The sequence below is a fragment of the Taudactylus pleione genome, unplaced genomic scaffold (assembly GCF_031769625.1).
Source record: "Taudactylus pleione unplaced genomic scaffold, aTauple2 ptg000282l, whole genome shotgun sequence".
Taxonomy (NCBI): domain Eukaryota; kingdom Metazoa; phylum Chordata; class Amphibia; order Anura; family Myobatrachidae; genus Taudactylus; species Taudactylus pleione.
Genome location: NW_028284684.1, coordinates 13,569,175 through 13,585,852, shown reverse-complemented (window position 1 = coordinate 13,585,852; position 16,678 = coordinate 13,569,175). Strand labels below are relative to the sequence as shown.

Here is a 16,678-nt window from a genome sequence, read left to right as displayed (position 1 = left end):
TTATCAACTTTTTTCTAATTAGAATTTGCTTAGAAATCCTTGAATGGCTACAAGACTATTATGCTAGAGACCAATGGTAGCTCTGCATGAGGAATATTAAACTCCAAATCTCTTCTGCTAAATTATGCCCAAATTATGTGAATGCTATAAAAATTGATAATTTATTCTATTATTCAGCTACTGTTTCCAACTTAATTAAAATATATATATATATGTATATATTCACTCTTCTTTTAAGGCACCAATAAATATCTATGCATTTTCTGGATATTCTATACCATACAATTTTAATACATGGGAATCCTGAATATAAAGTCCAATAAATGCTGGATTTGCCATGTTGTACATGTTCTAAGCAATATCTTTTAGATTATAGCTGATATAGGGCCTGATTCAGAGCCGCTTGCTGCTAGTGAGTGCTTGCTCAGAACAAGGGCGGTTTTTTATGTTTTGTATTTGTTTTTTTCTTTCATCAGGCCGCTCGCTAAGCTGTGGGTGACCTCCCACAGCTTTTGCGAGTGGCCTGGAGCCCATCGCGATTATCGTGACCATCAGGCTTGTGAGGAGACCCTGTGGAAGGGTCTGAGCTCTCACAAGCCTGAGTAAACTTCCTGCTCTAATAGAACAGGAAGTCCACCTACTGACATCACTAGTGATGTCAGTAGGGGCCACCCACAAACACCAGGCGTTCCTAAGGGAATGCCTGCATTTGTGCAGCCACCCCCCCCTCCCCGCATACAAAACGCGGTGAGTTATCAATCAACATTGACAGCCGCTCCGTCTTGTAGCTAGACCCATATCGATGGAGCAGCCGTCGCTGGACGGATCTTGCGCATGCACACGCCGGAGGCGGCGCATGGGTAGTGGGGGACCGTCGAACCACTTACGAGTGTTGTGCGCTTGCGAGTGTGTCTGAATCATGCCCATAGTCCTTAGGAAAATGTTTGGGTGCTTGCCAAAGACATGTAAATGAAGTGCTTGTTAAAAAATAAAATCCATTCTACTAACCATTGCAAAATGGAATTTGGGTCTTGAGGACCCACCTCATGGAGTTGGGCTTAGACAGCACAAGAAAATTGCTTGAGAAGTTACTTGACCTATACTGTTCTTGAGAATGGGGCCCAACAATGTGGTCTTTCAATGCTAGAAATGTCAAAATAATTCTGAATGTTGTAGTTTGATGTCCTAGAAAATGTGTGCAGTTTTCATTCCAAAAAGTGGCATACACCAATATGCCAACCTCCTTGCCTATATTTTATTTCTACATATAAAAATGTAAGTATGTATAAACCTTCCCAAAATACCAAACCATTCTGATTTATTCCATAGCCACCTAACGCCAACAAATGGTAATAGAAGTATATCATTACAGTTGGTACATTTTGTTTTCTCTATCTGCTATTCCATTTGTATGGATCTATGAGGGTTTCCTTTAAGTACACATCTCAATATATTATAGTTTGGGTTGTTATTTATGCATGCCATAACATTTGTATTATTATTTTTCCACTGTGTCTGAAATGGAATATTGGAGAAATAAAAGTTACAGCCTCCCTGTCAGGGAATTGAACCCCAGTCTCCCGCGTGACAGGCGGGGATACTCAGCACTATACTAACGAGGATTGGCTGTGTGCTGTGATTTCTGGTCCAGTCCAGAAAAGTGATGTTCAACTAAGAGTTGTTATAATTTCCTTGGGTAATGAAAATGATTGAAATCATTTATACATCAATTTGTTAGTGTACTCTTTCACCATATATCAGATCCATGTCGATTCTTCTGCATCATGAGCTAGGTCAAATGCTTATAGAAATTGCCCCAGCTATCATTTTCTTACTCTACCCATGTCCGATAATCCCTGGACTGAGATGTTCTAGGATTTTACTGTTGATTTGCCAGTGTTTATAGGTATTTCTATGAATTGATTTATGGTTGACCATTTCTGATGCTTGATTGTATATTTAGTAATTCAAGATCCTTTAAAAAGCTCAAATGAATTTAGCAAAACCCATTACCCCTTATCAACTTTTTTCTAATTAGAATTTGCTTAGAAATCCTTGAATGGCTACAAGACTATTATGCTAGAGACCAATGGTAGCTCTGCATGAGGAATATTAAACTCCAAATCTCTTCTGCTAAATTATGCCCAAATTATGTGAATGCTATAAAAATTGATAATTTATTCTATTATTCAGCTACTGTTTCCAACTTAATTAAAATATATATATATATGTATATATTCACTCTTCTTTTAAGGCACCAATAAATATCTATGCATTTTCTGGATATTCTATACCATACAATTTTAATACATGGGAATCCTGAATATAAAGTCCAATAAATGCTGGATTTGCCATGTTGTACATGTTCTAAGCAATATCTTTTAGATTATAGCTGATATAGGGCCTGATTCAGAGCCGCTTGCTGCTAGTGAGTGCTTGCTCAGAACAAGGGCGGTTTTTTATGTTTTGTATTTGTTTTTTTCTTTCATCAGGCCGCTCGCTAAGCTGTGGGTGACCTCCCACAGCTTTTGCGAGTGGCCTGGAGCCCATCGCGATTATCGTGACCATCAGGCTTGCGAGGAGACCCTGTGGAAGGGTCTGAGCTCTCACAAGCCGGAGTAAACTTCCTGCTCTAATAGAACAGGAAGTCCACTACTGACATCACTAGTGATGTCAGTAGGGCCACCCACAAACACCAGGCGTTCCTAAGGGAATGCCTGCATTTGTGCAGCCACCCCCCCCCCTCCCCGCATACAAAACGCGGTGAGTTATCAATCAACATTGACAGCCGCTCCGTCTTGTAGCTAGACCCATATCGATGGAGCAGCCGTCGCTGGACGGATCTTGCGCATGCACACGCCGGAGGCGGCGCATGGGTAGTGGGGGACCGTCGAACCACTTACGAGTGTTGTGCGCTTGCGAGTGTGTCTGAATCACGCCCATAGTCCTTAGGAAAATTTTTGGGTGCTTGCCAAAGACATGTAAATGAAGTGCTTGTTAAAAAATAAAATCCATTCTACTAACCATTGCAAAATGGAATTTGGGTCTTGAGGACCCACCTCATGGAGTTGGGCTTAGACAGCACAAGAAAATTGCTTGAGAAGTTACTTGACCTATACTGTTCTTGAGAATGGGGCCCAACAATGTGGTCTTTCAATGCTAGAAATGTCAAAATAATTCTGAATGTTGTAGTTTGATGTCCTAGAAAATGTGTGCAGTTTTCATTCCAAAAAGTGGCATACACCAATATGCCAACCTCCTTGCCTATATTTTATTTCTACATATAAAAATGTAAGTATGTATAAACCTTCCCAAAATACCAAACCATTCTGATTTATTCCATAGCCACCTAACGCCAACAAATGGTAATAGAAGTATATCATTACAGTTGGTACATTTTGTTTTCTCTATCTGCTATTCCATTTGTATGGATCTATGAGGGTTTCCTTTAAGTACACATCTCAATATATTATAGTTTGGGTTGTTATTTATGCATGCCATAACATTTGTATTATTATTTTTCCACTGTGTCTGAAATGGAATATTGGAGAAATAAAAGTTATAGCCTCCCCGTCGGGGAATTGAACCCCGGTCTCCCGCGTGACAGGCGGGGATACTCACCACTATACTAACGAGGATCAGCTGTGTGCTGTGATTTCTGGTCCAGTCCAGAAAAGTGATGTTCAACTAAGAGTTGTTATAATTTCCTTGGGTAATGAAAATGATTGAAATCATTTATACATCAATTTGTTAGTGTACTCTTTCACCATATATCAGATCCATGTCGATTCTTCTGCATCATGAGCTAGGTCAAATGCTTATAGAAATTGCCCCAGCTATCATTTTCTTACTCTACCCATGTCCGATAATCCCTGGACTGAGATGTTCTAGGATTTTACTGTTGATTTGCCAGTGTTTATAGGTATTTCTATGAATTGATTTATGGTTGACCATTTCTGATGCTTGATTGTATATTTAGTAATTCAAGATCCTTTAAAAAGCTCAAATGAATTTAGCAAAACCCATTACCCCTTAACAACTTTTTTCTAATTAGAATTTGCTTAGAAATCCTTGAATGGCTAAAAGACTATTATGCTAGAGACCAATGGTAGCTCTGCATGAGGAATATTAAACTCCAAATCTCTTCTGCTAAATTATGCCCAAATTATGTGAATGCTATAAAAATTGATAATTTATTCTATTATTCAGCTACTGTTTCCAACTTAATTAAAAAATATATATATATGTATATATTCACTCTTCTTTTAAGGCACCAATAAATATCTATGCATTTTCTGGATATTCTATACCATACAATTTTAATACATGGGAATCCTGAATATAAAGTCCAATAAATGCTGGATTTGCCATGTTGTACATGTTCTAAGCAATATCTTTTAGATTATAGCTGATATAGGGCCTGATTCAGAGCCGCTTGCTGCTAGTGAGTGCTTGCTCAGAACAAGGGCGGTTTTTTATGTTTTGTATTTGTTTTTTTCTTTCATCAGGCCGCTCGCTAAGCTGTGGGTGACCTCCCACAGCTTTTGCGAGTGGCCTGGAGCCCATCGCGATTATCGTGACCATCAGGCTTGCGAGGAGACCCTGTGGAAGGGTCTGAGCTCTCACAAGCCTGAGTAAACTTCCTGCTCTAATAGAACAGGAAGTCCACCTACTGACATCACTAGTGATGTCAGTAGGGGCCACCCACAAACACCAGGCGTTCCTAAGGGAATGCCTGCATTTGTGCAGCCACCCCCCCCTCCCCGCATACAAAACGCGGTGAGTTATCAATCAACATTGACAGCCGCTCCGTCTTGTAGCTAGACCCATATCGATGGAGCAGCCGTCGCTGGACGGATCTTGCGCATGCACACGCCGGAGGCGGCGCATGGGTAGTGGGGGACCGTCGAACCACTTACGAGTGTTGTGCGCTTGCGAGTGTGTCTGAATCATGCCCATAGTCCTTAGGAAAATGTTTGGGTGCTTGCCAAAGACATGTAAATGAAGTGCTTGTTAAAAAATAAAATCCATTCTACTAACCATTGCAAAATGGAATTTGGGTCTTGAGGACCCACCTCATGGAGTTGGGCTTAGACAGCACAAGAAAATTGCTTGAGAAGTTACTTGACCTATACTGTTCTTGAGAATGGGGCCCAACAATGTGGTCTTTCAATGCTAGAAATGTCAAAATAATTCTGAATGTTGTAGTTTGATGTCCTAGAAAATGTGTGCAGTTTTCATTCCAAAAAGTGGCATACACCAATATGCCAACCTCCTTGCCTATATTTTATTTCTACATATAAAAATGTAAGTATGTATAAACCTTCCCAAAATACCAAACCATTCTGATTTATTCCATAGCCACCTAACGCCAACAAATGGTAATAGAAGTATATCATTACAGTTGGTACATTTTGTTTTCTCTATCTGCTATTCCATTTGTATGGATCTATGAGGGTTTCCTTTAAGTACACATCTCAATATATTATAGTTTGGGTTGTTATTTATGCATGCCATAACATTTGTATTATTATTTTTCCACTGTGTCTGAAATGGAATATTGGAGAAATAAAAGTTACAGCCTCCCTGTCAGGGAATTGAACCCCAGTCTCCCGCGTGACAGGCGGGGATACTCAGCACTATACTAACGAGGATTGGCTGTGTGCTGTGATTTCTGGTCCAGTCCAGAAAAGTGATGTTCAACTAAGAGTTGTTATAATTTCCTTGGGTAATGAAAATGATTGAAATCATTTATACATCAATTTGTTAGTGTACTCTTTCACCATATATCAGATCCATGTCGATTCTTCTGCATCATGAGCTAGGTCAAATGCTTATAGAAATTGCCCCAGCTATCATTTTCTTACTCTACCCATGTCCGATAATCCCTGGACTGAGATGTTCTAGGATTTTACTGTTGATTTGCCAGTGTTTATAGGTATTTCTATGAATTGATTTATGGTTGAACATTTCTGATGCTTGATTGTATATTTAGTAATTCAAGATCCTTTAAAAAGCTCAAATGAATTTAGCAAAACCCATTACCCCTTATCAACTTTTTTCTAATTAGAATTTGCTTAGAAATCCTTGAATGGCTAAAAGACTATTATGCTAGAGACCAATGGTAGCTCTGCATGAGGAATATTAAACTCCAAATCTCTTCTGCTAAATTATGCCCAAATTATGTGAATGCTATAAAAATTGATAATTTATTCTATTATTCAGCTACTGTTTCCAACTTAATTAAAAAATATATATATATGTATATATTCACTCTTCTTTTAAGGCACCAATAAATATCTATGCATTTTCTGGATATTCTATACCATACAATTTTAATACATGGGAATCCTGAATATAAAGTCCAATAAATGCTGGATTTGCCATGTTGTACATGTTCTAAGCAATATCTTTTAGATTATAGCTGATATAGGGCCTGATTCAGAGCCGCTTGCTGCTAGTGAGTGCTTGCTCAGAACAAGGGCGTTTTTTTATGTTTTGTATTTGTTTTTTTCTTTCATCAGGCCGCTCGCTAAGCTGTGGGTGACCTCCCACAGCTTTTGCGAGTGGCCTGGAGCCCATCGCGATTATCGTGACCATCAGGCTTGCGAGGAGACCCTGTGGAAGGGTCTGAGCTCTCACAAGCCCGAGTAAACTTCCTGCTCTAATAGAACAGGAAGTCCACTACTGACATCACTAGTGATGTCAGTAGGGCCACCCACAAACACCAGGCATTCCTAAAGGAATGCCTGCATTTGTGCAGCCACCCTCCCCTCCCCGCATACAAAACGCGGTGAGTTATCAATCAACATTGACAGCCGCTCCGTCTTGTAGCTAGACCCATATCGATGGAGCAGCCGTCGCTGGACGGATCTTGCGCATGCACACGCCGGAGGCGGCGCATGGGTAGTGGGGGACCGTCGAACCACTTACGAGTGTTGTGCGCTTGCGAGTGTGTCTGAATCATGCCCATAGTCCTTAGGAAAATTTTTGGGTGCTTGCCAAAGACATGTAAATGAAGTGCTTGTTAAAAAATAAAATCCATTCTACTAACCATTGCAAAATGGAATTTGGGTCTTGAGGACCCACCTCATGGAGTTGGGCTTAGACAGCACAAGAAAATTGCTTGAGAAGTTACTTGACCTATACTGTTCTTGAGAATGGGGCCCAACAATGTGGTCTTTCAATGCTAGAAATGTCAAAATAATTCTGAATGTTGTAGTTTGATGTCCTAGAAAATGTGTGCAGTTTTCATTCCAAAAAGTGGCATACACCAATATGCCAACCTCCTTGCCTATATTTTATTTCTACATATAAAAATGTAAGTATGTATAAACCTTCCCAAAATACCAAACCATTCTGATTTATTCCATAGCCACCTAACGCCAACAAATGGTAATAGAAGTATATCATTACAGTTGGTACATTTTGTTTTCTCTATCTGCTATTCCATTTGTATGGATCTATGAGGGTTTCCTTTAAGTACACATCTCAATATATTATAGTTTGGGTTGTTATTTATGCATGCCATAACATTTGTATTATTATTTTTCCACTGTGTCTGAAATGGAATATTGGAGAAATAAAAGTTATAGCCTCCCCGTCGGGGAATTGAACCCCGGTCTCCCGCATGACAGGCGGGGATACTCACCACTATACTAACGAGGATTGGCTGTGTGCTGTGATTTCTGGTCCAGTCCAGAAAAGTGATGTTCAACTAAGAGTTGTTATAATTTCCTTGGGTAATGAAAATGATTGAAATCATTTATACATCAATTTGTTAGTGTACTCTTTCACCATATATCAGATCCATGTCGATTCTTCTGCATCATGAGCTAGGTCAAATGCTTATAGAAATTGCCCCAGCTATCATTTTCTTACTCTACCCATGTCCGATAATCCCTGGACTGAGATGTTCTAGGATTTTACTGTTGATTTGCCAGTGTTTATAGGTATTTCTATGAATTGATATATGGTTGACCATTTCTGATGCTTGATTGTATATTTAGTAATTCAAGATCCTTTAAAAAGCTCAAATGAATTTAGCAAAACCCATTACCCCTTATCAACTTTTTTCTAATTAGAATTTGCTTAGAAATCCTTGAATGGCTAAAAGACTATTATGCTAGAGACCAATGGTAGCTCTGCATGAGGAATATTAAACTCCAAATCTCTTCTGCTAAATTATGCCCAAATTATGTGAATGCTATAAAAATTGATAATTTATTCTATTATTCAGCTACTGTTTCCAACTTAATTAAAAAATATATATATATGTATATATTCACTCTTCTTTTAAGGCACCAATAAATATCTATGCATTTTCTGGATATTCTATACCATACAATTTTAATACATGGGAATCCTGAATATAGACCCATATCGATGGAGCAGCCATCGCTGGACGGATCTTGCGCATGCACACGCCGGAGGCGGCGCATGGGTAGTGGGGGACCGTCGAACCACTTACGAGTGATGTGCGCTTGCGAGTGTGTCTGAATCATGCCCATAGTCCTTAGGAAAATTTTTGGGTGCTTGCCAAAGACATGTAAATGAAGTGCTTGTTAAAAAATAAAATCCATTCTACTAACCATTGCAAAATGGAATTTGGGTCTTGAGGACCCACCTCATGGAGTTGGGCTTAGACAGCACAAGAAAATTGCTTGAGAAGTTACTTGACCTATACTGTTCTTGAGAATGGGGCCCAACAATGTGGTCTTTCAATGCTAGAAATGTCAAAATAATTCTGAATGTTGTAGTTTGATGTCCTAGAAAATGTGTGCAGTTTTCATTCCAAAAAGTGGCATACACCAATATGCCAACCTCCTTGCCTATATTTTATTTCTACATATAAAAATACCAAACCATTCTGATTTATTCCATAGCCACCTAACGCCAACAAATGGTAATAGAAGTATATCATTACAGTTGGTACATTTTGTTTTCTCTATCTGCTATTCCATTTGTATGGATCTATGAGGGTTTCCTTTAAGTACACATCTCAATATATTATAGTTTGGGTTGTTATTTATGCATGCCATAACATTTGTATTATTATTTTTCCACTGTGTCTGAAATGGAATTTTGGAGAAATAAAAGTTATAGCCTCCCCGTCGGGGAATTGAACCCCGGTCTCCCGCGTGACAGGCGGGGATACTCACCACTATACTAACGAGGATCGGCTGTGTGCTGTGATTTCTGGTCCAGTCCAGAAAAGTGATGTTCAACTAAGAGTTGTTATAATTTCCTTGGGTAATGAAAATGATTGAAATCATTTATACATCAATTTGTTAGTGTACTCTTTCACCATATATCAGATCCATGTCGATTCTTCTGCATCATGAGCTAGGTCAAATGCTTATAGAAATTGCCCCAGCTATCATTTTCTTACTCTACCCATGTCCGATAATCCCTGGACTGAGATGTTCTAGGATTTTACTGTTGATTTGCCAGTGTTTATAGGTATTTCTATGAATTGATTTATGGTTGACCATTTCTGATGCTTGATTGTATATTTAGTAATTCAAGATCCTTTAAAAAGCTCAAATGAATTTAGCAAAACCCATTACCCCTTATCAACTTTTTTCTAATTAGAATTTGCTTAGAAATCCTTGAATGGCTACAAGACTATTATGCTAGAGACCAATGGTAGCTCTGCATGAGGAATATTAAACTCCAAATCTCTTCTGCTAAATTATGCCCAAATTATGTGAATGCTATAAAAATTGATAATTTATTCTATTATTCAGCTACTGTTTCCAACTTAATTAAAATATATATATATATGTATATATTCACTCTTCTTTTAAGGCACCAATAAATATCTATGCATTTTCTGGATATTCTATACCATACAATTTTAATACATGGGAATCCTGAATATAAAGTCCAATAAATGCTGGATTTGCCATGTTGTACATGTTCTAAGCAATATCTTTTAGATTATAGCTGATATAGGGCCTGATTCAGAGCCGCTTGCTGCTAGTGAGTGCTTGCTCAGAACAAGGGCGGTTTTTTATGTTTTGTATTTGTTTTTTTCTTTCATCAGGCCGCTCGCTAAGCTGTGGGTGACCTCCCACAGCTTTTGCGAGTGGCCTGGAGCCCATCGCGATTATCGTGACCATCAGGCTTGCGAGGAGACCCTGTGGAAGGGTCTGAGCTCTCACAAGCCGGAGTAAACTTCCTGCTCTAATAGAACAGGAAGTCCACTACTGACATCACTAGTGATGTCAGTAGGGCCACCCACAAACACCAGGCGTTCCTAAGGGAATGCCTGCATTTGTGCAGCCACCCCCCCCCCTCCCCGCATACAAAACGCGGTGAGTTATCAATCAACATTGACAGCCGCTCCGTCTTGTAGCTAGACCCATATCGATGGAGCAGCCGTCGCTGGACGGATCTTGCGCATGCACACGCCGGAGGCGGCGCATGGGTAGTGGGGGACCGTCGAACCACTTACGAGTGTTGTGCGCTTGCGAGTGTGTCTGAATCACGCCCATAGTCCTTAGGAAAATTTTTGGGTGCTTGCCAAAGACATGTAAATGAAGTGCTTGTTAAAAAATAAAATCCATTCTACTAACCATTGCAAAATGGAATTTGGGTCTTGAGGACCCACCTCATGGAGTTGGGCTTAGACAGCACAAGAAAATTGCTTGAGAAGTTACTTGACCTATACTGTTCTTGAGAATGGGGCCCAACAATGTGGTCTTTCAATGCTAGAAATGTCAAAATAATTCTGAATGTTGTAGTTTGATGTCCTAGAAAATGTGTGCAGTTTTCATTCCAAAAAGTGGCATACACCAATATGCCAACCTCCTTGCCTATATTTTATTTCTACATATAAAAATGTAAGTATGTATAAACCTTCCCAAAATACCAAACCATTCTGATTTATTCCATAGCCACCTAACGCCAACAAATGGTAATAGAAGTATATCATTACAGTTGGTACATTTTGTTTTCTCTATCTGCTATTCCATTTGTATGGATCTATGAGGGTTTCCTTTAAGTACACATCTCAATATATTATAGTTTGGGTTGTTATTTATGCATGCCATAACATTTGTATTATTATTTTTCCACTGTGTCTGAAATGGAATATTGGAGAAATAAAAGTTATAGCCTCCCCGTCGGGGAATTGAACCCCGGTCTCCCGCGTGACAGGCGGGGATACTCACCACTATACTAACGAGGATCAGCTGTGTGCTGTGATTTCTGGTCCAGTCCAGAAAAGTGATGTTCAACTAAGAGTTGTTATAATTTCCTTGGGTAATGAAAATGATTGAAATCATTTATACATCAATTTGTTAGTGTACTCTTTCACCATATATCAGATCCATGTCGATTCTTCTGCATCATGAGCTAGGTCAAATGCTTATAGAAATTGCCCCAGCTATCATTTTCTTACTCTACCCATGTCCGATAATCCCTGGACTGAGATGTTCTAGGATTTTACTGTTGATTTGCCAGTGTTTATAGGTATTTCTATGAATTGATTTATGGTTGACCATTTCTGATGCTTGATTGTATATTTAGTAATTCAAGATCCTTTAAAAAGCTCAAATGAATTTAGCAAAACCCATTACCCCTTATCAACTTTTTTCTAATTAGAATTTGCTTAGAAATCCTTGAATGGCTAAAAGACTATTATGCTAGAGACCAATGGTAGCTCTGCATGAGGAATATTAAACTCCAAATCTCTTCTGCTAAATTATGCCCAAATTATGTGAATGCAATAAAAATTGATAATTTATTCTATTATTCAGCTACTGTTTCCAACTTAATTAAAAAATATATATATATGTATATATTCACTCTTCTTTTAAGGCACCAATAAATATCTATGCATTTTCTGGATATTCTATACCATACAATTTTAATACATGGGAATCCTGAATATAAAGTCCAATAAATGCTGGATTTGCCATGTTGTACATGTTCTAAGCAATATCTTTTAGATTATAGCTGATATAGGGCCTGATTCAGAGCCGCTTGCTGCTAGTGAGTGCTTGCTCAGAACAAGGGCGTTTTTTTATGTTTTGTATTTGTTTTTTTCTTTCATCAGGCCGCTCGCTAAGCTGTGGGTGACCTCCCACAGCTTTTGCGAGTGGCCTGGAGCCCATCGCGATTATCGTGACCATCAGGCTTGCGAGGAGACCCTGTGGAAGGGTCTGAGCTCTCACAAGCCCGAGTAAACTTCCTGCTCTAATAGAACAGGAAGTCCACTACTGACATCACTAGTGATGTCAGTAGGGCCACCCACAAACACCAGGCATTCCTAAAGGAATGCCTGCATTTGTGCAGCCACCCTCCCCTCCCCGCATACAAAACGCGGTGAGTTATCAATCAACATTGACAGCCGCTCCGTCTTGTAGCTAGACCCATATCGATGGAGCAGCCGTCGCTGGACGGATCTTGCGCATGCACACGCCGGAGGCGGCGCATGGGTAGTGGGGGACCGTCGAACCACTTACGAGTGTTGTGCGCTTGCGAGTGTGTCTGAATCATGCCCATAGTCCTTAGGAAAATTTTTGGGTGCTTGCCAAAGACATGTAAATGAAGTGCTTGTTAAAAAATAAAATCCATTCTACTAACCATTGCAAAATGGAATTTGGGTCTTGAGGACCCACCTCATGGAGTTGGGCTTAGACAGCACAAGAAAATTGCTTGAGAAGTTACTTGACCTATACTGTTCTTGAGAATGGGGCCCAACAATGTGGTCTTTCAATGCTAGAAATGTCAAAATAATTCTGAATGTTGTAGTTTGATGTCCTAGAAAATGTGTGCAGTTTTCATTCCAAAAAGTGGCATACACCAATATGCCAACCTCCTTGCCTATATTTTATTTCTACATATAAAAATGTAAGTATGTATAAACCTTCCCAAAATACCAAACCATTCTGATTTATTCCATAGCCACCTAACGCCAACAAATGGTAATAGAAGTATATCATTACAGTTGGTACATTTTGTTTTCTCTATCTGCTATTCCATTTGTATGGATCTATGAGGGTTTCCTTTAAGTACACATCTCAATATATTATAGTTTGGGTTGTTATTTATGCATGCCATAACATTTGTATTATTATTTTTCCACTGTGTCTGAAATGGAATATTGGAGAAATAAAAGTTATAGCCTCCCCGTCGGGGAATTGAACCATAACATTTGTATTATTATTTTTCCACTGTGTCTGAAATGGAATATTGGAGAAATAAAAGTTATAGCCTCCCCGTCGGGGAATTGAACCCCGGTCTCCCGCGTGACAGGCGGGGATACTCACCACTATACTAACGAGGATCAGCTGTGTGCTGTGATTTCTGGTCCAGTCCAGAAAAGTGATGTTCAACTAAGAGTTGTTATAATTTCCTTGGGTAATGAAAATGATTGAAATCATTTATACATCAATTTGTTAGTGTACTCTTTCACCATATATCAGATCCATGTCGATTCTTCTGCATCATGAGCTAGGTCAAATGCTTATAGAAATTGCCCCAGCTATCATTTTCTTACTCTACCCATGTCCGATAATCCCTGGACTGAGATGTTCTAGGATTTTACTGTTGATTTGCCAGTGTTTATAGGTATTTCTATGAATTGATTTATGGTTGACCATTTCTGATGCTTGATTGTATATTTAGTAATTCAAGATCCTTTAAAAAGCTCAAATGAATTTAGCAAAACCCATTACCCCTTATCAACTTTTTTCTAATTAGAATTTGCTTAGAAATCCTTGAATGGCTAAAAGACTATTATGCTAGAGACCAATGGTAGCTCTGCATGAGGAATATTAAACTCCAAATCTCTTCTGCTAAATTATGCCCAAATTATGTGAATGCAATAAAAATTGATAATTTATTCTATTATTCAGCTACTGTTTCCAACTTAATTAAAAAATATATATATATGTATATATTCACTCTTCTTTTAAGGCACCAATAAATATCTATGCATTTTCTGGATATTCTATACCATACAATTTTAATACATGGGAATCCTGAATATAAAGTCCAATAAATGCTGGATTTGCCATGTTGTACATGTTCTAAGCAATATCTTTTAGATTATAGCTGATATAGGGCCTGATTCAGAGCCGCTTGCTGCTAGTGAGTGCTTGCTCAGAACAAGGGCGTTTTTTTATGTTTTGTATTTGTTTTTTTCTTTCATCAGGCCGCTCGCTAAGCTGTGGGTGACCTCCCACAGCTTTTGCGAGTGGCCTGGAGCCCATCGCGATTATCGTGACCATCAGGCTTGCGAGGAGACCCTGTGGAAGGGTCTGAGCTCTCACAAGCCCGAGTAAACTTCCTGCTCTAATAGAACAGGAAGTCCACTACTGACATCACTAGTGATGTCAGTAGGGCCACCCACAAACACCAGGCATTCCTAAAGGAATGCCTGCATTTGTGCAGCCACCCTCCCCTCCCCGCATACAAAACGCGGTGAGTTATCAATCAACATTGACAGCCGCTCCGTCTTGTAGCTAGACCCATATCGATGGAGCAGCCGTCGCTGGACGGATCTTGCGCATGCACACGCCGGAGGCGGCGCATGGGTAGTGGGGGACCGTCGAACCACTTACGAGTGTTGTGCGCTTGCGAGTGTGTCTGAATCATGCCCATAGTCCTTAGGAAAATTTTTGGGTGCTTGCCAAAGACATGTAAATGAAGTGCTTGTTAAAAAATAAAATCCATTCTACTAACCATTGCAAAATGGAATTTGGGTCTTGAGGACCCACCTCATGGAGTTGGGCTTAGACAGCACAAGAAAATTGCTTGAGAAGTTACTTGACCTATACTGTTCTTGAGAATGGGGCCCAACAATGTGGTCTTTCAATGCTAGAAATGTCAAAATAATTCTGAATGTTGTAGTTTGATGTCCTAGAAAATGTGTGCAGTTTTCATTCCAAAAAGTGGCATACACCAATATGCCAACCTCCTTGCCTATATTTTATTTCTACATATAAAAATGTAAGTATGTATAAACCTTCCCAAAATACCAAACCATTCTGATTTATTCCATAGCCACCTAACGCCAACAAATGGTAATAGAAGTATATCATTACAGTTGGTACATTTTGTTTTCTCTATCTGCTATTCCATTTGTATGGATCTATGAGGGTTTCCTTTAAGTACACATCTCAATATATTATAGTTTGGGTTGTTATTTATGCATGCCATAACATTTGTATTATTATTTTTCCACTGTGTCTGAAATGGAATATTGGAGAAATAAAAGTTATAGCCTCCCCGTCGGGGAATTGAACCCCGGTCTCCCGCGTGACAGGCGGGGATACTCACCACTATACTAACGAGGATTGGCTGTGTGCTGTGATTTCTGGTCCAGTCCAGAAAAGTGATGTTCAACTAAGAGTTGTTATAATTTCCTTGGGTAATGAAAATGATTGAAATCATTTATACATCAATTTGTTAGTGTACTCTTTCACCATATATCAGATCCATGTCGATTCTTCTGCATCATGAGCTAGGTCAAATGCTTATAGAAATTGCCCCAGCTATCATTTTCTTACTCTACCCATGTCCGATAATCCCTGGACTGAGATGTTCTAGGATTTTACTGTTGATTTGCCAGTGTTTATAGGTATTTCTATGAATTGATATATGGTTGACCATTTCTGATGCTTGATTGTATATTTAGTAATTCAAGATCCTTTAAAAAGCTCAAATGAATTTAGCAAAACCCATTACCCCTTATCAACTTTTTTCTAATTAGAATTTGCTTAGAAATCCTTGAATGGCTAAAAGACTATTATGCTAGAGACCAATGGTAGCTCTGCATGAGGAATATTAAACTCCAAATCTCTTCTGCTAAATTATGCCCAAATTATGTGAATGCTATAAAAATTGATAATTTATTCTATTATTCAGCTACTGTTTCCAACTTAATTAAAAAATATATATATATGTATATATTCACTCTTCTTTTAAGGCACCAATAAATATCTATGCATTTTCTGGATATTCTATACCATACAATTTTAATACATGGGAATCCTGAATATAGACCCATATCGATGGAGCAGCCATCGCTGGACGGATCTTGCGCATGCACACGCCGGAGGCGGCGCATGGGTAGTGGGGGACCGTCGAACCACTTACGAGTGATGTGCGCTTGCGAGTGTGTCTGAATCATGCCCATAGTCCTTAGGAAAATTTTTGGGTGCTTGCCAAAGACATGTAAATGAAGTGCTTGTTAAAAAATAAAATCCATTCTACTAACCATTGCAAAATGGAATTTGGGTCTTGAGGACCCACCTCATGGAGTTGGGCTTAGACAGCACAAGAAAATTGCTTGAGAAGTTACTTGACCTATACTGTTCTTGAGAATGGGGCCCAACAATGTGGTCTTTCAATGCTAGAAATGTCAAAATAATTCTGAATGTTGTAGTTTGATGTCCTAGAAAATGTGTGCAGTTTTCATTCCAAAAAGTGGCATACACCAATATGCCAACCTCCTTGCCTATATTTTATTTCTACATATAAAAATACCAAACCATTCTGATTTATTCCATAGCCACCTAACGCCAACAAATGGTAATAGAAGTATATCATTACAGTTGGTACATTTTGTTTTCTCTATCTGCTATTCCATTTGTATGGATCTATGAGGGTTTCCTTTAAGTACACATCTCAATATATTATAGTTTGGGTTGTTATTTATGCA

The 16,678-nt window shown here is 39.0% G+C and overlaps 6 non-coding genes across 6 annotated transcripts; all 6 read right to left on the bottom strand.

Moving 5' to 3' along the window:
• Positions 1 to 3,566: 3,566 nt before the first annotated feature.
• On the bottom strand, positions 3,567 to 3,638 carry TRNAD-GUC (transfer RNA aspartic acid (anticodon GUC)). Its single transcript has one exon. It is a non-coding gene; the product is annotated as a tRNA-Asp (tRNA).
• A 3,958-nt stretch (positions 3,639 to 7,596) lies between these two features.
• On the bottom strand, positions 7,597 to 7,668 carry TRNAD-GUC (transfer RNA aspartic acid (anticodon GUC)). Its single transcript has one exon. It is a non-coding gene; the product is annotated as a tRNA-Asp (tRNA).
• A 1,438-nt stretch (positions 7,669 to 9,106) lies between these two features.
• On the bottom strand, positions 9,107 to 9,178 carry TRNAD-GUC (transfer RNA aspartic acid (anticodon GUC)). The gene has a single exon. It is a non-coding gene; the product is annotated as a tRNA-Asp (tRNA).
• Positions 9,179 to 11,122: 1,944 nt separating this feature from the next.
• On the bottom strand, positions 11,123 to 11,194 carry TRNAD-GUC (transfer RNA aspartic acid (anticodon GUC)). Its single transcript has one exon. It is a non-coding gene; the product is annotated as a tRNA-Asp (tRNA).
• A 2,031-nt stretch (positions 11,195 to 13,225) lies between these two features.
• Positions 13,226 to 13,297, bottom strand: TRNAD-GUC (transfer RNA aspartic acid (anticodon GUC)). Its single transcript has one exon. It is a non-coding gene; the product is annotated as a tRNA-Asp (tRNA).
• Positions 13,298 to 15,239: 1,942 nt separating this feature from the next.
• Positions 15,240 to 15,311, bottom strand: TRNAD-GUC (transfer RNA aspartic acid (anticodon GUC)). Its single transcript has one exon. It is a non-coding gene; the product is annotated as a tRNA-Asp (tRNA).
• Between the last annotated feature and the right edge of the window lie 1,367 nt (positions 15,312 to 16,678).